The sequence below is a fragment of the Petaurus breviceps genome, unplaced genomic scaffold, assembly GCF_028583685.1.
Source record: "Petaurus breviceps papuanus isolate PSGF00001 unplaced genomic scaffold, PetGlider_PUasm1.0 151, whole genome shotgun sequence".
In the NCBI taxonomy this organism is placed as follows: Eukaryota; Metazoa; Chordata; class Mammalia; order Diprotodontia; family Petauridae; genus Petaurus; species Petaurus breviceps.
In genome coordinates this window covers 36,818,117-36,843,028 of record NW_027185712.1, presented here as the reverse complement: position 1 = coordinate 36,843,028, position 24,912 = coordinate 36,818,117, and the positions used below count along the sequence as shown (strand labels likewise).

The following is a 24,912-nucleotide window of genomic DNA, read 5'->3' as shown; positions in this document are numbered from 1 at the left end:
ATGTGGGCTAAAAAGAATGCTTCTAAACCAAAACCAGTAACTGACTATGGTGTAAGATGATTTCATTTGAAATTTGGTCCAATTACTTGACTTTCATGGGTCTCATTCTACTCATCTCTAAAATGAGATATTAAACTAGAATATAACTAAAATCTAAAGTTATGTAATTCTCATAGATGTAGATTTGAATTTTTCCATATGTCTATATATGGATAAAATTTTACAACTGAATTTTTCTCAGAGCAACCCATCTTTTCTAAGTTTATTAGGTATTAATATTGTGTGGGTGGGGGAGAGGGGAATGTAAAGTACAGTTATAATGGGCCAAGTGGCAACAAAGTTAAATAGTGACAATAATACATCCCCCATTCAACAATTTGAATTTACACTATTTGAAGTTGTAATTATATAAAATATGACAGTTGGTTTCAGCCCAATAGAAATATGCTGTGTGACTGTAAATAATGCAGTCCCTTTAGGTAATTCTTTGTTCATGCTAATCTAGACTTACCTACACCCATTAGATACGAAGATGGTGCTGTCAAATTTAACCCAGCATGGCATATTATTTCAGTGAAGTATACCTAATTTATCCTAACTTTATAAAAGCCCATGTAAAACTGGACTTATCCAAATTAAAGATTTTGGTTTTTTGCAATATTAAAATTAGATATGAGTTTGATCTTTATAGTATATCTGCAAAGATCTGATTTATGAAGTTCTTGGTCTTACCTCAAATACAAAGATAGGCTTTCTAAAGTAACTCAACAATAAATTGATTAACAAGCATTTTTTTTTAACACTTACTACATGCCAGACACTGTGCTAAAGGCTAAAGCAAAGTGTTTTAATTTAGCATTTATTGAGTTGTACTAAAATTTATCTCAGCCAATGCTGGGTAAATTTATAACTTTAAAAGATTAAAACCATAACACATGGTTAGGATATATTATAAAGCATAAAACCATAACTTGGTCTCTACAGCAGTTGCCTAGTTTAAGGGAAAACATTTTCAATATAATGATTATTAAATAATAACAGTCTGTAAAACAATAGAATATAAGAATTCAAGACCAGGTAAATAATTCAAAGTATCAAAAGGAAAAAAAATCAATTTATAACATAAATAATAAATATAATGGGATAAATTTTCATCAAAGAAGAAAGGAAATGAATGACTCACATTTTTGTCATTATAATAAAGTTGTGAGTTTCTTTGCAGTAATTAATCAAAATCTAGTGACCCAGCATGTCAGCAAGGAAACAGACAGTAAAAGTAATTAAAGTGTGCTATTTCATATTTTAAGTAAATCATTTGCAATATCTCTGGTACCTAAGAGTTTTCTGAGATTAAGCTAAGGATTGCATATACTTCTCACATTCTTTGCCAAACTTGAAGAATTTAGGAAATAGAAAAATAGGTCTGCTTTTATAAACAATAACCATCTGTTCACTCAGCAAGGAAGCATCTACTGTGTCTATTGTGTGTCCAAAACTATGTTATGTTTTATGAGTTACATGACAAATTACCAAACTCTCAAATCAATGAGTTAAACTTACTGAGACCAAACAAATTAAAACAGTTATTGTCACAAACACATTGAGGCTAGAAAATTTGTAGAGCAATGAGAGTCATATAGAAGAATCTGGGCTACTATTCAGGAAATAGTTTCTATACAAAAGGAACAGAATTGTTGTCAAAGATGAAAATCTGGACTCATTACTAGGAGCCAGTACATATCATAAGCAGCATTTTCACCTGACATCCCTTTTGCTCTAGGGTAGAAAAAAAAAAGATTACTCCTATTACATTTACATGAATAATCATTACTCTTTCAAATTTTGATTAGCACCTAGGTGCCGGAAGACAATTAGCTTTCTGTAAAACTTCATTTTCTATATAATAAACATTAGTGTAGTAAGTCACAAACTGATTTCAAAACAAACTTTATTGTAGAAAGTTTTATTTCTCACATAATTTATTTTGGGATATATTTTATGTTGGCATATGTTTATTTGAGGATTTTAAAGTTTGGAGTATGTTTATTTTTTGGTCAGTAACTTAAGTTGAACACTGAAATTACTTATGTTTGATTGTAAATACTGGATTACATTGTTCCAATTTTATTATTAATTACACTTAGCATTTGTGTAGCATTTTAAGGTTAAGCACTTTGCATACATGCTTTAGTTTGATCTTCACAATGTCATTGAGGCAGGGGTTAAACCTATAATAATTCCCGTTTTAAGGTAAGAAAAGTGATTTAAAATGGTTGAGTCAGTTAACCAGAGTCATAACTAATAAATGTGAGAACTTGTGTTTTCCAAGCACAAGTGAAAGGTAATGGATAGAATGGACAGATTACTGAGGTTTAGAATCAAGAGGACCTGTGTTCGAGTGAGCATCTAATTCATACAGGTTGTGTGACCTAAGGCAAGACACTTCAATTCTCAGTGTCCTAGGAAATACTGCAAAATTATCAGTTTCAACAGCAATAGATCTCCTTTGGTAGAGGTAGAGAAACCTCTCTGGGAGTCATATGCACCAACAAAATCACATATACATGCACAAACATATACTACTCAGTATATGTTGATCTACATAAATATTTAGGTCTATAGTAATTTCTATGTCTTGATATCTATATACTAGTATTGTTGTGTGGCTGGACATTTCAGTTTCCAAAAATCAAAACTGAAGATCACTCAAAGAGCAACAGAGAGGTGACTAGTAAGTGTAAGCAGGCTGCAAAACATTACAAACATGATGAAGTGGTATAAAAATTCCACCATAGTAGATGAGCTCCAAAGACTGGCTACGTGGTGAGGTAGAGGGATTATTGTTCCACAGACCATCCATCATGCCAAGAGAATTTGACAGTCCCGAGATTGCTGAAATGATCCCCTTTGTAAGATTTATGTGGAACATGTATACAATTGTCACATAGTATTTGTGGCTTTTCATGGTTTGCAATTTGTTTTATTAGAAGGAATATACTCATCAAGGGAATCATGGATGCATTGTTGCTAATGTTTTAATGTATAGTCTATTGAATACTGAAAAGGATTAATTATATAAAGAACTAGTACATGGCAGGCAATGTCATGGAATGATGCAAAATGGGAGAAAAGCAGAATCAGAAGAAATAAGTTCAAATTAAAAAACAATTTTGAGAGGTCCAAATCTGTAAATTATCTGATATCCATCATATTCATTACATAAACTCCCTCAACCCATGCAAATCAATAAATGAACTGTAACTTAAAACCTCAGTGAAGTGAGTGGGTCACTAAAATGACCCTCAAGGTGCCTGTAGACTTCTAGAATTCAAAAGTACCTGCAAAAACACTTCTTTATTTTGCCAATAACTTCTGAAATTTAACATTTTCTTCAATTGTTCTGAAAAGCAATCCACTCACTTCATAAAACTATTAAAGGAGTCAACAGCACAAAAAAGTAAAGAACCCCAGCTTTAAGATCATATAAGAGGGGAAGTGAGAATAATGGACAAAGAATCCCAGTAAAGACATAGAATATGGTACTGAAAAGTTATTTGAATATTTTATGCTGTGTAATTTATTTTCTCAAATATAAATAGCTGCAAAGCAAATATAATTTGCATTTATTTGACATTATTTTAAAATAAATCATTAAAAATTTAAATATATGTATACACATACATATGTACATTTATTTACAGTGGCTAATTGACTGCAATTTCAATATAAGCTAAAAGACTTATGTGGCTACAAAGAAACCAAGTAATGTAAGTAATGCTGCAAGTATATATATACATATATATATACTTATATATATATATATAGTCTAAAACAAAAGAAATACTACTAATTCCTCTATACTCTCCCCCAGTACAATTTAACTAATGTTCAACATTTGAAGTTTTATGCTTCAATTTAGGTGCTAAGTGTCAAAATACATATTGGCAAATTGAAAGGCATCCAGAGGATAGTGACCAGGATGGTAAGGACACTTTCAAGACATGTTATGTTACTAAGAATTGATGTTGGATGATTCAATTTGAGAAGAGATGAAATGGAACACACGGTAGTTGTCAATGCATTTGGACTACTGCCATAAAATTTAAACATGGAATATGAGCTAGAAGGAACTTTAAAGAATTAAAATAATCCACTGTAGAAGACATTGAGTTATATTCTGTGTTGTTCCAGGGGCAAAATGTGGACCGCTGGGTGAAAATTATAATGACATTTTTTTTATCTAAATATTGGCTCAATCTTCCTAATTATTAGGGACATGCAAAATCGTTTTCTAAAACATGGTGAATTCCATATCACTGGAACTATTCAATCATAGTCTAGATGATTGAGATTTTCTTAGGATGTTGTAAGCATGCCAAATCATGTCTTTGAGACTGTATCTCCTTAAAGGCAGGAGGCATTAGTTCAGTCTTTTTATTTTTCAGTCACTTTTTACTCTTCATAAACCCACCTGAGGTTTTCTTGGAAAGAATACAGGAGTGGTCCACTATTCTCCCCTTCTTCAGGTCATCTTACAGAGAAGGAACAGAGGCAAACAGAGTTAAGTGACTTGCCCAGGATCACCCAACTTGTAAATGTCTGATGTTACATTTGAACTCAAGAAGATGAGTCTTTCTCACTCCAGGCCCAGCACTTTATAAACTGCACTATGTAGCTGCCATCAGAAGCCATCATCCATTTATAATTTTATATCCACTACTGTCTACGTGGCAAGAGTAAGCCTCTAATAAAATGTTTGTTGAATGCTATTTTGGGATGAATTTTGTTAATGGATAGATGAGAAAAACTTTCTGATTCCTTTCATTTCTGGCACTTTATTATCTTATAATTCTGTTAGTTTAGCAGTACTCAGAAGGGGTTGAAAAGAATGAGGAAAGGCTTATTGGAGGAATTAAGTTTTTATTCAATGATTAAGACAAGAAATAGGGTTATGGAAAAGATAGAGACACCACATAGAGGAAATTACATGAGCAAATGTATGAGACATTTATTGTGTCCAAAAGACAAAAAACACATGAGGAAATAATTCCCCATAATTCAATACTGCAACACCTTCTGTCAAAAAATCTTTGCTTTCAAATATAAATAAAATAACTAAAATCTCCTTGATAATATAAAATAGTAATCTTGCTGAATAGAAATGTTTGATAAGTAGTATGGGTTATACCTTACTTTCCACAGGAAACCAATCTGCTGCTTAATATTATGTTTTATTAATTAAATCTATTTTAAACCACATTAGAATAATTTAAAAGACTCTAAATAAAATTTTCAACTGAATTAAATTTCATTTGACAACAGTATATAATTACAACATTTATAATCTATAAGTCAGATAACACTACAATAATAAAGCTGAGTTTGGAAAACTATTTGTCCTTAAAACATCACTAATGAAGATTAAGTATTTCAGGTTGTAGTGTGATATGTTTTTTGTTTGTTTCTAAGATCTATTTTAAATTACAAAGTATTTTGTCCTTATTAATAAGATAAGCAAGATAAAAAAGCAATTGTGAAATTTTCTGATCTAGTGGGTAGAGAGCTCATTTCAAATTTAAGAATGCCTAGATTTTAATTCCCACTCCAGATCCATTCTGGCTCTTTGTTGCCTGGGTGAGTATTTTAACATCTCATTTCTCTAAGCAACTCTTAAAGACTATCAACTGGAGAAAAGGTAACAATTTGGATTGGCAAAGACTGGAGTTTCTTATTTTTCTGAGACATCATTATATAAAAAAAGTCACATCAAGTCATTTTCCCACTATTTTTGTATATGTTCCTTTTTATTATGATGACAATTCTATCAATAAATATGAACATTTCCTTTACAGGGAAGGACAGAAAAGGAGGTGTGTATATGCAGCGATGAATCTTCACTATGTACAGCTAATTCAAAGATTTTTTTTAATTGAAGTTAGTGCAAGCACTTGAATATAAATATTTACAGTAAAGTATTTCTAAGAAGTCATGCACAAAGCAAAAATAAGACTTGTAAGTGTCTGATAAATACTAGAAACATAGCTATAAAACCTAGCTAAAAGCAGCAATGGTTTAGAGGGAAAGGAAATTTAATGAGGATTGGGGTATCCTAGGAAGGTTTTACGGACATGAGACATTAGGTTGAAGATGTGATTTTAAGGAGAGAAAGGAAAGGCTTTTCACATTAAGGGAACCATATGGGCCAAGGAAAAGAAATGAGAATAAGCATACTTTAATCATTGTTATAATTGTACATATTTTTAAAATGGTGGTGGTAGTAGTCATAACCATCATTGCACAAATCATCATTACATAAAATGTATAAATTATACATAAATTTATAATAGTATCATTATATACATAATATAATATGTAAATTACTGTGTTAATATATAAAATCATTTTTTATCATTCTCATGCATTGGCAAATTCTTCTGAAATCAATCAACAAACACTTAAACCGGGGCGGCCAGGTGGCTCAGTGAGTAAGAGCACTGGCTCCAGTGTTGGGATGACCTGGATCAAATCCGGGCTCAGATACTCAGCACCACACCCAGAAATAATAACTGGCCATGCATGTAACCTTGAGCAAGTTACTTAACCCCAATTGCTTAAAAAAAAAAACCCAAACACTTAAATGTCTTTCATATGCCATTCACTGTTTTACAAGCCAGATAAAATATAAGCCCTTATTCTCAAGAAATTTCTTTTGTAGTCAAATCTTTTCACTGACCTTGAAAAGTCATGAGAACAGTTACTATGTCTTATCTGAACACTGTATCTCACCTTTACTCCACTTCGTTTCTTCATGCAATAGACACAAAATAAATATGTGTTTATATGAGCTGTTGAATGAATTTTTATATTCATTGGTTCATGTATTCATCATAACAATCCTGTGAGGTACACAAATTGAACCTATGAAGAAGCTGATGATCAGTAAAGATAAAGGACTTATTCAAACTCCCCCAGCTCATAAACAGCAAGAAAAAAAAATGGAATCGTCTGATTTCACATTCAGTACACTTTCTAAGACACCATGCTGCCCTTTTCTTATGTATAGAAATGATAGCAAAAAAGATGTCATCTTGAATAGGACATTTCTTAGATTGACCATAAATGACTCTGAATTTTAGAGGAAGAAAAATGTAGTATGAGATACATTGACCATGCATTTGGGGAAAAGAAACCTGTGTTATACTTAATGTACAGACTTAGATAGCAGTTACAAGTTGGAAAAACATTCTGGAGTCATTGTATTCTTTCATTTTAAGAAATCAATCTTATAAATTGCCATGTTTTAAAAATGATTGACATTGTCAGGGTTTGTATTGAAAAATCAGAATCATTATCCCCTTCTTATGCAGAAATGATGGGGAGGAGATGGAAAATTGTGGTTAGTTTTACTCATGTCTTATATAATCAAGGATCGATGTGGGATTCTGAAATGTGAGAGAGACTTGGGGTCAGAAGACCTGGATTTGAGTATTGTCTCATCCACTCACCATTTGTTTGAACTTTGTTACATTCCCATTCTGAACCTTCAGTTCTTTGGATATAATTAACAAAGATATCAAGAGCATTAAGATGATCAAATTATTGAGCATCTTTAAGATTTCTCTATGAAAATAAAGAAAAAATTAGGAGACTTCAGAAGACTAAGAAGGGATTTAATCAAAGTCCATAAATTGATAAAATTTATGTATAAAATAAAGACTTCATTTATTAAATCCCAATAAACTATAATTGGATGGAGGAAAATTAAGAATATCTTTCTTTGCAAGTTAGTTAAAATAAATAAAAGTTAGTTAAGATAAATCAAAGAAAATATTGCATGATTTCTGTAATAGATTATAAATTATTGGAACTTGTTATAAAAGGTATAAGAAAGAAAAGATTTAGTATGTATTGATCTTTGGTCAGATGACTTGCTGAATTTGGATTAAGGAAAATCTGAGTTAAAATCTTCCTTCTGATTTTTTCTATGTAATCTTGACCAAGTCATTTAATCCCAACAAGATGTATTAGTGGAGAGAATTTCCACACCAAGAATTTAAGAAAATGTTGAATAGAGCTGGGGGTTATAACAGAAAGAAGAAAAGTGGAAGGCCAAGAGATAGAGTAATCATCACAACTGATGAAAATCCAAAGGAACTGCATATATTCAGCTTGAAGAAGAGACAAAAAGGAGGAAATATAACAGCCAGCTTAAAATATTGAAGAGCTATCATGTTGCAGCCTCAATAGACTTATTTTGTTTCTGTAAAGGGCAGAACTGGAAACAATCAGTAGAAGTAATAGATGATTTTGTTCAACAATAGTAGTCATTTAAAAAAATCTCCTAGCCTCCCTGACTTCTTTCTCTTTTTAGTAATTAGTGTGATTGAATAAGAATATATATTTTTTGTGAAATAGTAAGGTATCCAACACTAAAAGTTTTAAAGTGGCTGGATGACTATGAATCAAAGATATTTTAGATGGGATTTATTTCCAAATGGCAGAGTATACTAGAGATCATTTCCCTTACAATTTGAAGCTTCTGTATTTAGATGGGATAAAATAGAGCTCCAACTTTCATTGTCTGAATATTATAAATGTTGAACAAAAATTTGTGAATTTTATTTGACTTTTGGTTGAGGAGAGGAATCTTTTAGAAAAACAAATAAGGAATTGCTTCATACTGTGACTAAAAGTGGGAATGCATGGAGTTTGGGAAAGTTAACTGCAATATTCCAGGGCTTTCTTATCTTCAGTATTCCTTTTTCTTAAAGACAGAAGTTAGGTCAAAATTAGGAAGCAGACATTTAAATCTCAAGTTGTTTACAAAAAAGCAGTCAATATCCACACATTGTGTAAGTTACTTCCTAAGTCTAAAACTAGAGCTTGAATTGATGTTTATATGCTTTTTATACAAAAAAAAAAAAGATTATGTGGAGCAACTAGGTGGTGCAGTAAATAGAGCACTAGCCCTGGAGTCAAGTGATCTTGAGTTCAAATCCAGCCTCAAACATTTACCACAAAAAAACTATCTGTGTGACCTTGGGAAAATCCTTAACCTCAATTACCCTAACTTTGCCCCTCCAAAAAGCAATATATATACATATATAATATATGTGTATGTGTATATTATATATGTATATATATAGTGCTATGTTGACACAAATTATTTGTCTAAGACAAAGTTGATTTGATTTGCAAAATGCAGGATATAATAGCTTCATAATTTTAGGTCTCTTACTAGAATAAAAACCTAGAGAAACTCTTAATTTGACCTTGTGAATTATTTGTCACACTTAAGAATACTCAAAGTAAAACATCATTATTTCTATTCTCTCACTTTCTAATCCTGTTTTTAAATCATATTTTTAAATATTACATATTGTACACTTTCTGTTCTTCAAAACTTTCAAATGTAATTATCAATTTCATATAGACAGCTAGATACACAAAATATCAAAATTATTGATTTTGTGTAGTAGACAATATTCTGAGTGACTATAGTTGAGCTTCTCATTCAATTTCTCCCAAAGTTGCTTAGAATTAAAAACAGTATCTCTGGCATGTTATACTAAACACCCATTGACATTTCCAAAACAATTTCATGAACATAAAACTCTCCAAGTAATCCTGGCATTTTCTAAATGCCTCCTTGTTGGTGTGTGTGTGTGTGTGTGTGTGTGTTTCCTTGACTAAATTCTTCCTCAGACACCAAAGTTCTTTAGATACAAAATGTGTAATCGTTTTTCTTGAGAAACTTATTTGCATATAACTGCATGGAAAGACAAAAGGAAAATTTAAAGTACCTTGATTCCACAATGGCAAAAAATTGTATATTTTTTTATTCTATGTATAGTCTACCTAGCTACCAATGTACCATATTTTCCCTGAATGTGTCTCTACAATATTCAAACCAAAAGCATACAAAATTCAGGACAATACAATTTTTCTTCAGTAGTACCAATAAGTAGTTTTGGTATAAATAAAATATTACCTGAAAATCATGATAGCATAATAAGAAAACTCTATCCTATTATTTTTGCACCTTTAAAAAAATACAATCAATAGGAGTTATGTGTTAACAATTAAATGTAATTCAATATTTATTACACACACACACAAAGCTACTATGGATACTGTAGTCCCACAGGTATGGAAGACATGGAAAATAATATTCTTGCCACCAAAATCATTTGCATTGTCAAATGGTTCAACATCAAAAATTGATATGATTCTTATCTGTGGAAATAAAATTACATTAAATTCATTACCATCTATCTTCATAATATCTATGTATATGCTTCCTTGTCTCCCTTGACACTGCTACCACTCTAACTCAGGACCTTATCACCTGATTCCTTGAAGTATTACAACAGTGCTTTGTTACTCCCAGGTCTCTGGCGTTTACCTGACAGCAGGTTCTGTTTCAGGTGGTGAGAAAGTGAGTCCTTTCTCAACAGTAATTTCTTCCTTCAGTGATTGCTGCAGGTTCCATGCAGGCCATATAGACAGCATTGCAATTCCGAGGAATTTTGACTTCAAGGTTCTGCTCTCTATACATAAGGGGAATAAAAAATGATAATAATTGAATTGATTGTGGTGGTGGTGGTTGGAATTGCCTGGCATGTGAAATGCCCACCTCTTCTTTAGTGTGTTCCCTGATACTTCAACTAACATACCTTGACTAATAAGCAGAGTGGTAGTTCTCATGTCATTATATTACTCTTTTTCTATATCTCTAGTGTAAATTTGCTAAACTTTATGACATGGATAATAGAGCATAGTCAGTATAGCACCTACATTTCAGATTTTCTGTTATCCCAGAAAAATTTTACAAATATTAATACATTTGGCAAAATTGCTTAATGGGGTCAAGACTTCCAATCCAATGCAAGTAGACAAATCTCTAAAATATATTTAAGGGTTTGTGATTTTTTTTTATGAAGACTCACACTTGTCTCTGCTTCACAGTGGTTTTGGTGTGTCCTTGGAAGAAAAAAAAGGGAGTTTCAAAAGTAAAGGTTACCTTTTCCAAATATTAATAACTCCAGTCTTTAAATTGACTTGCCTAGGTCAATAATTATTTTTTTCTGCATCACAATGATAATAAGCTATTTTTTATTACTCACCTTGCTGCAATCATATTCTGCTTATTTAAGGCATCAGGAGAAATCAGTAACATGCCTCCAGCTGACAAGTGCCTCTGAATTTATTCATTTTTTTCCTCAGGATTAATTAATCTTTTTTGCAGTAATAGTTGTCAGTTTGGGAGATACTTTATCACTTTCCTTTGGGCTTTTGTTTGGTTGATTCTAGTTTATTGTGGAGTTAAATAGTATTTGAAATGCTTCCCACACCAATAGTTTCTGGAATATCTCAAAAAGTAACAGACTTTTTCCTATTTAAGAGCTACAATTGTCTCACTTTTTCTTTGAATACTACCAATTCTTGAAATTCAGAGAATTAAAAATTTGAAGAGAAAAACTGAATGTTTGTATTTCCCCTAACTCAGTGCTCTACTGACAGAACCATAATTTGTAAGAATTAGGTGAATCTAGCTTTTACTACTCAAGATCAGATACTTTGAGTCAGTCTAGCAGTAGTAGAAATGCAAACAATTCACACACACACACACACACACACACACACATCATCTGTATACATTTTCAGATTTTCCAGTCACAGTCTCTTTTTTTTTAATGTACTTACTGTGAAAATCATAGTCTTGCTTCAGAGGGTTAGGCTAATACCAGAGATATTTATCCATTCCTCCGGAGATCCACATCTATACATTTTAACAATACTTTTGGTCAAGCATATCTAACATAGACTCACATATCTTATATGTATGCATGTATGCTCTATTTAAGTTAAAGCCTTGGATTACTGCAGTGGGTGCTATTTTAATTTAATCACTTCAAGATCATGTCATTTTGCCATTCTCAGGAAACTGTCTTTTTTTTTCCTTCTCTTTTTCAGCTCCCAGAATTCCATAATTCACCTTAGAATGACACTAAGCATAATTGAAGCGTCAAATTTACATTAATAGCTACTTGATTCTTTCAGTTGTTTCCAAATGGCACTAAGGCAAAAAATAAAATAAAATAAAATTCAGTTGCTTCATCTTTTACATTAGGAGAAAAATTCAAAATTTATAGGAATAGAGTGTGTCAATAATTCAAATCTCACTTGCTGAGTGCATGTTAATATTTCAGGGCATCATTTCTTTGTTTTAACTTACACATTCATAACTTAAAAAGTAATCAATTAGTTACAAGGGTATCTGTGAATAGCAGTTGGACACAGTATCAACCACTGCAAGGGTGTAGGAATAGGGAAAGGAACCAGACTTGTGATTTCATTTGGTACAGGGAACTCACAGATAAAGTAATACCTTCCAGAAATGCAGGGCAGCAACTCATCTTTTTCTTATGACCTTATAGAGTTGCCTGGACTATTAAAAAAGTGATTTGTCTTACCAAAGAACATGCAGCCTGTGGGAAAGAGGACTTGAACTCAGGTTTTCCTGACTTCATTGTTAACTCTATCCATTACAACTACTCTGTGGGGTATTAGGAAATGTAAAAGAGACTGTTTTCCATTTAAAGGTATCAGTGTCATTCATTTATTTTTATTATGTAACTAAAAATAATTTTTATACTACCATCACTCACTGTGAATCCATAATAATTAACCAAATATAACTACATCACAGAATGCTTTCTTTTTAATGCAACATTCTGTAGTGAAAGAGTACTAGATAGAGTCAGAGGAGAATTATGTTCAAGTCTTATCTCTACTACTATGTATGTGACCATGGACCAATCATATCACACCTATGGTTCTTTGTCCTGAGTGCTAAGATGGGGATTTATGTTGCATATTTTATAGGGCAGGTTTTTTTTAAAGTAATGTTCTTTGTGAACCTTACAACACTTCTGAAATATGAGTTACTTTTAGTTTACAATGAACATCAATACTAAAACTGAAATGCTACTCATATTCTCAGAGCAACAATGTATAAGAACTGTGGATAGTATCAAAATTGGAACTCAATGTTTCATTTTCTATTAAAAAGTTCATGAACATAGTTTACATTCCCTTAAGTCTGTATTATTTATCTTTATACCTCTAACATTATGTGCCTTAGATAATGTTCAAAGACGAAGATATTGTAGACAATAAAAACAGTAATTTCTTCCTGTTAAGTTTAAAAAGTTAACAGATTATTTCTAAACACAATCATTTATCAATAAAGTATTCATCTCCAGTGTGGTCAGCCTAAATGCAAAGTATGCACATTACCATACTCCTCCTCCAAAGAATAGACACACATACACACACACACATGCATAATTTTTTTAAACAACAGTAAAATTAAAGCATGGTCAATTTTTCACACTGTTGAGGTTTCTCTTTCTGATTTTTTTTCTTACTTTTTATCATTGTATTGTCTCTCATGCTTCTGAATAAATATATAAAATAGGCAGCTAACAAACTTCTCTCTATTGATGGGATTTTAATGGAATATCCCTCACATATTCCTGCTAGTTATATGAAGAATACAGAGAACCTTATTCTGTCTGCAGTATTGATATGGTTTCTGTTTTTATTATCTACAATATTATCATTTCAGATTAGACTAATTTCATAGCATTAAATTCATTAATATCATGGATCAAAAATTGCAACCCGTTTTTTAAAAATCTGAATTGCATATAATATTACATCAAATAAATTAAAAATAAACACAAATGGAAGGTTGACATGAAAAAAGATCAGTACTGGCTTAAAATTTGGGCACATTGGCAATTTTACTTTTCATTTGCACACAGATATACCAGAAAGATGGAAAAAAAATCATCGTGGTATATGTAAGCAGTGTATAGTACAAGTGCTCTGTGTTCCTTTAAAACGCAGTGTTAAGTAAAATGCAATCATGAGTAACTTTGTTCTTGGTTACCTCATTTCCTAGTTCCACAATAATGTTTATTAAGAGGCTTCTAACTTATCTTCCCTTGGCAATATGATGATGATCAACTGATAGCATATGTAGAATAAGGAGGGTTGAATTAGACTGCCCATTCTGTCACTAAATATATATTTATGATCCTATTTTTTCTTCCTTTTAAAGCAATGAAGGAAATGGATAATCATTATCTCCTTTAGTTCCAATGAGAATGCTCACCCCCTAAAAAAGATACTTTCATTGATTTTCAGATTTTGAGAAGTCTGAAATAAGAGGACACATCTCTCATTTGCCAGAGGATGGAGTCAAGAAGATCCAGACTGTAATAAGTAGAAATATAATTAGAAGAATGTCACCTGATGAGACCCAAAAAATTAGATGGGGGCACTAGCCTTTCAAGAACTTTTAATCTTAGCATCTTACTTTTTTATTTCCTTGGTGAGTACAAGAAAAAAGACTTTTTGGGCTTCTTAAACTGAGAAGATGAAGTTGTTTTCGCTCCCTTTCCTAGTGGGAAATGGTACAGAAAATATTACATTCTTGTTGGATATTTCTTTTCTCTTCAAGTAGGGGAGAAAGCATAAGAAGCATTGTAGCTCTCCATCATCTCTGGGGACAACAGCCATTGAGTGTTTTTTTTTTTTTTCATCTCCACGTCACAGGAATTGGACTAAGGGAAGATACAAAAGGGTTGACAAACTGTTCTATAATTTTTAATCAACAATGAAATTGCTGAATTTTCAGTAGATCATAAAACTTGTTATTTTCTATATAATACTAAAAACTCAGTCTATGAAGTGATTTAACATTTGTAATTCACTTTACAGATATTATCTAATACTCTCTTTACAATAGTCCTGTGAGTTATTTAGCGGTTATTATTTTTCCTATTTTTCTGATTAGAAAATTGAAATCTATGGAAATTATTAACTAAAATCTATACATTTATTTATTTTTTATTTCTTTTATCCAATTTACTTCAATGATCATTCTAAGAAAGTTAAGGGAAAAGTTTGGTATTATATTAGTATCATATTGGACAAGACTGAACATTTACTCTCAGTCCAGAATCTATCTATAACCATTGGGATAGGGAAGTAGATGATTCAGAAAATTCTTAATAGTAGTTTCTTGGAGGAGAGTAGGATAGAGTAATGGTATGGCAGAAAAATAATGCAACACACAATCAGTACACTTCAGTGATTGTAAGAGATATGTGTGTGGGGAGGGGGTATGAGTGAGAGGGTAGGTAGGAAATAGCTGAAGGCTGCAATCAAACAAAGAGGAAAAGCATATTATCAGGGTAATCTAAATCACCAGATGTTTAGACAGGCAGGGGCTGGAATAATGGAAATTTGATATTAGGTATAAAATAAAATCCACTCCCTAAGGCTATGATTCCAAAAAAGTCTTCACTCCATGGTCCATAAGACCTAGTCCTAGATCAAAGCAGGGATTTAGACACAGGGAAATAAGACAGGAATACAATAAAATGATTACCAGATGGTAAAAAAAAAAAACCTAAATGTTTATTAGTCATAAAGTGGTCACAAAGGATACTCCAGTTTCCACATCAGTGGCTTCCTATTACTTTGAGGATCAAATAGAAATTTTGTTATACATTTATAATTCTCCATAACCTGACACATTCCTACTTCTTCGTTATTCTTTTTTTTTTTAAAGCAATTGGGGTTAAGTAACTTGCTCAAGGTTACATGGCCAGTTATTTCTGGGTGTAGTGCTGAGTATCTGAGCCCGGATTTGATCCAGGTCATCCCGACACTGGAGCCGGTGCTCTTACTCGCTGAGCCACCTGGCTGCCCCTAAGCAATTGGGGTTAAGTAACTTGCTCAAGGTGTTTCTGGGTGGGTGCTAAGTGTCTGAGCCCAGGATTTGATCTCCAGGTCTTCTCAACACTGGAGCCAGTGCTCTTACTCGCTGTGCTACCTGGCCGCACCCTCTTCATTATTCTTGAACACTAGTTTTTCCTGCAAATTATGATTTCTCCATACTGGCCTAGGTGCTATTCTTCAGAGAGGACACTCCATCTCTCCGTATTCATACCTTTGAACTGATCATTTTCTAAGCCTGGATTGTATTCTTTCAAAGATCACCTCAAGCTGCACTATTTTCCCACAGTTTTTTTTTTTTGTTATTTAATAATCTCCAAATCTGCTGTGCAACCCTTCTATCTTTGCTATTTTTTTATTTTAAATGCACCAAATGATCAATATGGAATCTTCCATATAGGAGTGTAAACTCCTTGAAGGCAAGAAATGCTTTTACCTTTCTTTGTACCTTGGCACATTGCCTGACAAATAAAACTTGATAAATTCATGTCTACTTATTAATCAGTGAAAAATGATGACAACCGGCAGAACCCACAAAATGACACAGAGAAGCTAACCTCCCACTAAGGACAGACCGGCAGGCCAGCAGGAATCCAGCCCAGTGCTCTGGGAGCCGAGCCCAGCCCCAAGTCTAGGCTTTAGCCCCAGGACGGGCCTGACCAGCCACCTGACAGAGGGACTCCAGATCAGCAGCAGCTGTGGCCTTTTCCAGATTTATCAATACACAGATGCGAAGGACAAAGTGAGAGGTCAGTGCAGTCTGGATTTTGGGACCAGAAAGTGGGGGAGCATGGCCCTTACCCCCTGGGCTCAAAGCTGCTGAGACTCCAACACAGCCAGCCAGCACCACTTGGCTACTTCAGGTCCTGGCCGGCAGAGTGTAGGTGGATCAAGCACCAGTCTGAGGGGTAATCACTCTTGCTTTAACCTGCTTGGATCTGGATTGCAGTCTAGAGTGGAGAACCTGGGGTGTGTGTCCAGCTTGCCAGAGCATGTAGAGACCTCAGAGAGGGCACCCATCTAATACCTCTGGCAGCTGAGAAAGCCCAAGAGTTTGGGAGGAAAGTTCCCCTCTCTGGTGGCAGAGTCCTACTGTGGCAAAAAGGCCAAACGTCAAGTAATTGAGTGGCAAAATGAGCAGGCAAAGGAAACAAAGCAGACAGAAGATTCCAACATTACACTCATATTTTGGGGACAAAAAGGAGCAAAGCATGGAACAGGAGTAAAACAGTGAAGTCAGAACTCCTGCACCAAAAGCATCAAAGGAAAACACAATCTGGTTACAGGCCATAGAGGACCTTAAGAAGCAGATAAGAGAAGTGGAGGAAAAATTGGGAAGAGAAATGAAAAGAATGCAAGAAAATTGTGAAATGAGAGTCAACAGCCTGACTCAGGAAAATAATACCTTAAAAAACAGACTGACTCAAATGGCAAAGGAGGCTCAAAAAGGCAATGAGGAGAAGAGTGACTTAAAAAGTCGAATTTCCCAAATGGAAAAAGAATCTCAAAAGCTCAATGAGGAGAATCATTCCTTCAGAATTAGATTGGAGCAAATGGAAGCTAATGACTTTATGAGAAATCAAGATGCTGTGAAACATATCCAAACAAATGAAAGAATAGAAGGCAATGTGAAATATCTCATGCGAAAAACAACTGACCTGGAAAATAGTTCCAGGAGAGATAATTTAAAAATTATTGGACTACCTGAAAGCCATGACCAAAGTAAGAACCTAGAAATCTTCCTCCAAGAAGTTTTCAAAGAAAACTGCCCTCATGTTTTAGTACCAGAAGGCAAGATAGAGGTTGAAAGAATCCACCAATCACCTCCTGAAAAAGATCCCAAAAAGAAAATTCCTAGGAATATTATAGCCAGTTTCTAGAATTCCCAGATTAAGGAGAGAATATTACAAGCAGCCAGGAAGAAACAATTTGAATATTGTGGAAACACAATCAGGATAACCCAGGATCTGGCAGCTTCTACACTGAGGGATCGAAGGGCCTGGAATGTAATATTCTGGAGGTCAAGGGAGCTGGGATTAAAACCAAGAGTCACCTACCCAGCAAAACTGAGTATCATGTTTCAGGGGAAAATATGGTCATTCAGTGGAATAGAGGACTTTCAAGCATTCTTGCTGAAAAAACCAGAGTTGAATAGAAAATTTGACATTCAGATACAAGAAGCAAGAGATGCATGAGAAGGTAAACAGGGAAAAGAAATCTTAAGGAACTTATCAAAGTTGAACTATTAACATTCCTACATGGAAAAACAATAATTGTAACTTATGAAACTTTTCTCAGTAGTTGAAGTCAATAGAAATATATATGTCTATATATGAGGGTATATGGGCATATGAATACATATGTGAATGTGTGTATATATGTTTACAGGTATACATAGATAGAGGGCCAGGACAAATTTAACAGGAAAGGATCATACTTAAAAGGTGAAATTAAGATGTGAGAGCAATATAATGAGAGGAGATGAGGAGAGACATATTGGGGTAAACTATCTCATACAGAAGAGGCAAGGGGAAATGGTGACAATGGAGGGGAAGAATAGGAAGGCAAAAGGGAATGGGTCAACCTTATTCCCATTGAATCTGGCTTGTGGAGGGAGTGAAATACACACTAAATAGGGTATCTCACCGTCCAGGAGAGTAGGGGGGAAAGGTCAGGAGAGAGGGGATGATGAGAGGGAGGGCAGGCTGGGAGGGAGGGAAATTGGAAGCACCCACTTTTGAAAAGGGATGGGATCAAAGTAGAGAACAGAACAAGTTGGAGGTGGGATAGGAGGGAGGGAAATATAGCCAGGCTTTTACAATATACCTACTAAGTTATTGTTTTGCATTAGCCACACATGTACAACCTATACTGAACTGCTTATCTTCCCAGTAAGGGTGGGTGACAAGAAAGGAAGGGAATGAATATGGAATTGAAAGTTTTAAAATCAAATATTCAAATATATATATACTATTATTAATACCATCTTACCTGTAATTGTGAAATAAGATTCCAGGCACTGAGGCTTAGAGATCCACTGGAAAAGTCGAAAGGGGTATTGGAGAAAATATGGGAGAGAGCAGATTGCAGGAGGGGATATCTTGTGGGACTGCTATTTTGGGGCAGTGGGTAGGGGAAAAATGGGGAGAAAATGTGTAACTCAAAATCTGGTGGAAATGAATAATGTAAATCAGAAGTTAATAAATCATTAAATTAAAAAAAAGAAAAATGATGACAATCAAAGCTATTTTCATCAATGACTTTATTTTTCCCTTCTCTTCATAATGTCTATTTATCTCATTACATTATATATGATCATCAACTGATAGCATCTGCAGAATTAGGACGGTTGGATTAGACTGCACACACACACACACACACACACACACACACACACACACACACACATACACACACATCCCAGAACATAAGGGTGAGTCTAATATTGCAGGACGTATATCTTAGTGACTGATTCATAAAAGCATCTACAGGGGATAAAAGGTTGTGGAAAAGTCAATCATTACATGCTCTGATTGCTAAAAAAGCAAATAAATAAGTGCAATCTGGATATTTTGTTTTGCTCAAAAGCTATCATTTCATTTAAGCCTTCAATTAAAGGATACTTGTTCATGTATTCATGACCATAAAAAGTATTAAAAACTATAGTTTTTTACAAAGCTGTATGATGAGAAAATCCAACACTTTGGATAGATTCTATAAGAGAACTAAATGCCCATCTAGAAACAGGATGGGAAAAATTTTTGTTGTTGCTGTTCTTTTTATCATATGATCTACAAGATATGGAATCAGTCTTAAACAGGTGATAATAGTTTTTTTTTCCACTCAGGATGAAGTTTAACACATTTAAATATTATGGCAATATTTGAAAAACCTGAGTTAATATTTTTCTCTTTCTCTGGAAGACCCTATTTCTAATTGAATCAGTTTAATTTAGAGATGCTTAACAAGGTAGCACAAGGTTTACATTGCTTAAGATTATATTTATGAAGAACAAAAGACATCTATTTCCAAATTCCTTAAGTTTGATATTATACAAGTCTAGCAATAATGAGAAATGGTGACACATCATTACAGATATGTCAGAAATACTTTACTGCTTTGAAGACAATCTTAATAGAGAAAAAAAGAATCAATGAAAGTTCAGATCCAATATCATCAAATGACTTTAAATAGTTATAAGCTCAAAACAAATTTTGAATAAGTCATTCTGGGCATCTTTGAAATAAGTGTTTTATCACATAGAGAAATATACCTAAAGACAAGAGCCCAGTAATGAAAATCAAAATTTATATGATCCCCTACTATGTTCAAGGAGACATTGTACTAGCTAATATTTGCTAAATTCCCAAGGACCCAGTACATTATTTTTATTGGTTTTCTGAGTTACCTTTTGAGTACTTTGAAGACTCAAAGAAAATCTGACATATTTTTGACATGTAATTAATTTAAAAATTGCTATTACAATTTCAAGAGTCCATTAAGAGGAATCTTCATTTCCTTTGGGAAGAGACTGATGTAATTGATCTTCTAAAATTTTCAACATAAAATTATTTTTTTCCAAATAAAATTTAACACCAAAAATAACTAAATTGCAATTATTATGAGCATTTGTTGATATTCATTGTTAACATTCAATAACCTCTGATTTTATATCTGAAATGAAATTCCCTTAAGATACAAAAGTGAATGTGTAGAGCACTAAAGATTTGCTAGCAAAAGAACTTCTGAAAACCTTGAAGACAGGACAGATGATGATTCCATTACACATTGATATATAGCTTGTTATCATAAGAGTTACAGAAAGACTGAAGTTCTAGCTCACCCACATGACTTTCCCCATTGGTAGGAGAATTAGAAAGTAGTATCACAAGAATTATGAAGCCAGTATGTGGAACAGACATCCTATCTTCCCACAGTTGTATTTGATTTAAAAAAAATTCCTACCTAAAATATGTCAGAGCCTTTATTAGGAAAATATCAGTTTTGCATTCATTAATAGACTAGTTATTTATCATCAACAAAGACTGAGGAAAATGTTTTCTGTTAGAAAAATAAATGTGTAAAATGTAGTCAATAGAAACAGAGAGATATTTTTAAATGGTCTACAAAATTTTATCTGTTCAGGAAATTTATGCTATATTGTGTTTTGATTAATTTAAGGTTTTATTTTCCTAGACTTCAGATTTTATTGATTTAGGGATATCCTGTTGAGGAAACTCTACCATTTTAAATCAGAAACTGTTAAGCAATTTATAGTTTTAGAGAGATGCATGGGGGTTAAATGACTTGTCCAGAGTTTAACAACCAGTGTGTTTTAGATGCAACTTGTAACATCCCCTTGATTCTGAGGATGACTTTTTTTTTAATCCTCTACTCCATGATGTCACCTGATATTGAAATTATAATATGAAAAAATAGCCCAGAGTTCTTTTGGAGCACCAATTTACTTCTCTTCATAAATTTGGGGATAAGAGTGCCCATCTACCTATGTCTGTCTCTTGTATTGATGAAAGTATACATTTACTGACATAAACTAAGCAATGTGTTAAAAAGTAGTGAGTTACAGACATAGAAGCAAAAAGCCCCACTTTTAGTTTCAGCCCTTCCACTAATGGTGACTTTGGGCTAGTCATTTCATTTTCCTCAGTCTCATTTTTTAAATCAGTAAAATGAAATGTTGAAAAAAAGATCCATAAAATCCCATTACTGTTTTAAAATGCAGTGGCACAGAGGATGATTATATTATTTCAAATTGTTTTGGATTTTTGACCTGTAAGAGAAATACCTTTAAAGATTGTCTTGACTGAACTGGGAAACTTGAGAAGATAAATATTCTTAGATAAAATGGCTAAATACGTTGTCTAATCAAAATGCCATAGAACACAGAGACAACCTCTAATTGTCCATGGAGATGGACAAAACCTTAAATATGCATTCAAATTTCTCCTCTCATGCTTACTATCTCTTTAATGTAAAAGAAGTTATTTAGTATTCCAAGAATTAAGTTCATAGTCTGTAAAAATGAGACCTATGGACTTCATAGATTCTGACCAACTCTAGACCTAGGATGATGTAGCAGCAAGCACCCCAGGTGTCCCCAGGGTGCCTGCTCACACAGGTTCTTGGATCTGCTTTGTTAAAGGAAAGCAACTCAAAATGGGTTAACAAGCTTACTTTAATCAGTCAGACATTATCACTTCAATTCAGAACAAGAGTTCAAATAAAGTTCTGGGGGGAGGGGAGTGTACTTCCCCTCACACGGCTCCAGCCCCAGCTTCCAAGCACAGAGAGGGGGCTGGGCAACAAAACCAACAAGGTGGGGTCCCTGGGGATCCAAGGCATTTCATCCCACCCCCCATAGTCACAAGTCCATCCTCCCCCAGGGTCCCAAACTGTGGGACGCAGCCAGGAAACACATTCAGTGCCCCTGCTTTGCTGCTCAGTTCTTATCTTTTCTGGTGGCTGAATTCCGAACTCCTGGGCTCCTTCTCCTCCCGCAGGCAGCAGCCGCTCCTGGCTTCTGCCCAGGTCCCGATGCAGGCAGCTCACCATTCCCGCTCTCAGCTCAGCGAAGTCCGCATGCAGGCCATTCTTCTCTCCTGCTCCACAGCTCCACAGAATCACAGCTACCACAACTGGGAAACAAACAATTATCCCAGCCCCCATACTTTCCTTTTACTCTGCAGATCCTGTTCGTGACGCCATTTTGTAGCAGCAAGCACCCCAGTGTCCCCAGGGTGCCTGCTCACACAGGTTCTTGGATCTGCTTTGTTAAAGGAAAGCAACTCAAAATGGGTTACCAAGCTTACTTTAATCAGTCAGACATATATCGTTTACCTTGTTCAGGAGAAAAGGTCAGCACCCTGAACCTCAAAGTATACAGGCATAATTATCAAGACAGAAACATCAAGTAGACAGATTTCCAAACTGTCCAACCATTACATCCATACCCAGTCAACATCTGGGTTTCCACATTCTGGGTTTTTCAAAGCCGGGGGACTCTCAACAACGGCTTCCCAGAATTCAGATCAAATCACAGAACACTTCTCAAAGTGAGTCCCAAAAACAAAGCTACACATCAGGGCTTATATAGCCTTCTCCTGGCTCAGAGAATGTAACAACCTTATTGACCCACTGGCCAATCAAAAAGTATCTACTGAAAAACAAGCCTCCCTCCCCAGGCTTCTGGTGCACTTTAGCCTAGGGGCAGGGAAGATCTTTAAAATTTACATTCACATTACAGATGAGTAGTATAAAAGTCTTCAAACACACACACAACACACTTTTAGCTTTAATCAGATGATGAACAACAATTGTTAACATTTTCTATCACCTTCTAAGTCTACACAAATAAGAAAATAAAGCTAAGATTTGTGGCATTTACTGATTTATGAGTTGCAAATGCTCACACTGAAAATTTACTAATTAATTCTCATGAGTTTGTATGAGCTGGCTATATCACTCCCCTGCCTAGGATTCTGTAATTCTAATAGCAGTTATTTCATTTTACTCATTTGCTGAAGAAGGAGAGAAGATTCAATGATTTTTTTTTTACAGAAAAGAAAAGGCTAGCTGCTCTCCAATCTGGGACTAGAATGAAGAGGTGGCTCTGATATGATATCAAGAGCTATTTGTTGGGTCCCACATTGTGCTGTGGCATGATATAGTGGAAAGAATTAGACATGAAGTTTAAAAAATTTTAAATTTGACTCCCTACCTCTGACACTAAATAGCTGTATGACTTTAGTCATGTCATTTAATTTCCAGGACTTTGGTTTTCTAATGCATTAGACTAGATTCCTAATGAGGTTCATTCCAAATTGCTAAATCTGTGATTCTGTAATATTTAAACTAAGAAAATAATATCTCAAGCACCTTTAATACCTTTCCAAAATTGATTATAATCAACAAACATTTATTTTGTGTGTAAGGCATTGTGGGAGGCACAAAGTAAAAAAAAAAGTCCTTCACTCAAAGTGCTCATATTTTATTTGTAGAAAACACCATTCAGAGAGAAAATTAAATATATGAAGAAAAATTAGCTAGCAATAGCACAGGTATTTTAGAGAGTACAATTTTTATTATTATTTACTTGGAATTTTATTTTTCCCCAATTACGTGCAAAAAAAATTTTAATATTAATTTTTAAACTTTGAGTTCCATATTCTGTCTCTTCCTCCCCTTTCACCTCCATACCCCTTCATTGATGTCAGAAATTCAATATAGGTTATATATGTGTGGTCATGCAAAACATATCCATAATAGCCATGTTGAGAAAGAAAACAGAGACCAAAAAAAACAAGCAAACCTCAAGAAAAATAAAGTTTAAAAAAAAGTATGCTTCAATCTGGATTCTGACACCATCAGTTCTTTGTCTGGGGATGGAGAGCATTTTTCATAATAAGTCCTTCAGAGTTGTCTTAGATCACTGTATTGGTGAGAATAGCTAAGTAATTCACAGATGATCATCCTACAATATTGGTATTATTTTGTACACATCAGATTTCACTTTGCATCAGCCCATGCAAATCTTTCCAGGTTTTTCTGAAAGCATCCTGCTCATCATTTCTTATAGTACAATAGAATTACATCATAATCACACATCACCACTTGTTCAGCCATTCTACAATTGGAGGCCATCCCCTCAATATCCAATTCTTTGCCCCCAGAAAAGAGCTACTATAATTTTTGCACATATAGGCTCTTTTCCTTTTTTAAAAAATCTTTTTTGGGATACAGACCTGGTATTGGTATTGCTGGATCAAAGGGTATGAATGATTCTGTAGCCCTTTGGGCATAGTTCCTAATACTCTAGAGAATTGTTGAATCAGTTCACAACTCCACCACCAGTATATTAAACTCTCATTTTTCCCATATCCCCTCCAACACTTTTCTCTGCTAGAAGCCCATTTATAATGGAGGATCTCAGAATTATTTCAATTTGCACTGGTCTAATAAATAGTGAGTTAGAGTTTTGTTTTTTAAATATGGCTATAGAGAGCTTTGATTACTTTTATCTTTATATAATTTCATCATATTAGATTTAGTAAAATATTATTCCAGCCAAGTTTATCC

General features: G+C 34.0%; 1 long non-coding RNA gene across 1 annotated transcript; it reads right to left on the bottom strand.

The window, feature by feature from the left end:
* Positions 1-22,280: 22,280 nt before the first annotated feature.
* Positions 22,281-23,073, bottom strand: LOC138153068 (uncharacterized). Its single transcript, XR_011166282.1, has 2 exons — positions 22,675-23,073; positions 22,281-22,472 (listed from the first exon to the last, which is right to left on the bottom strand). It is a non-coding gene; the product is annotated as an uncharacterized lncRNA (long non-coding RNA).
* Positions 23,074-24,912: the final 1,839 nt, after the last annotated feature.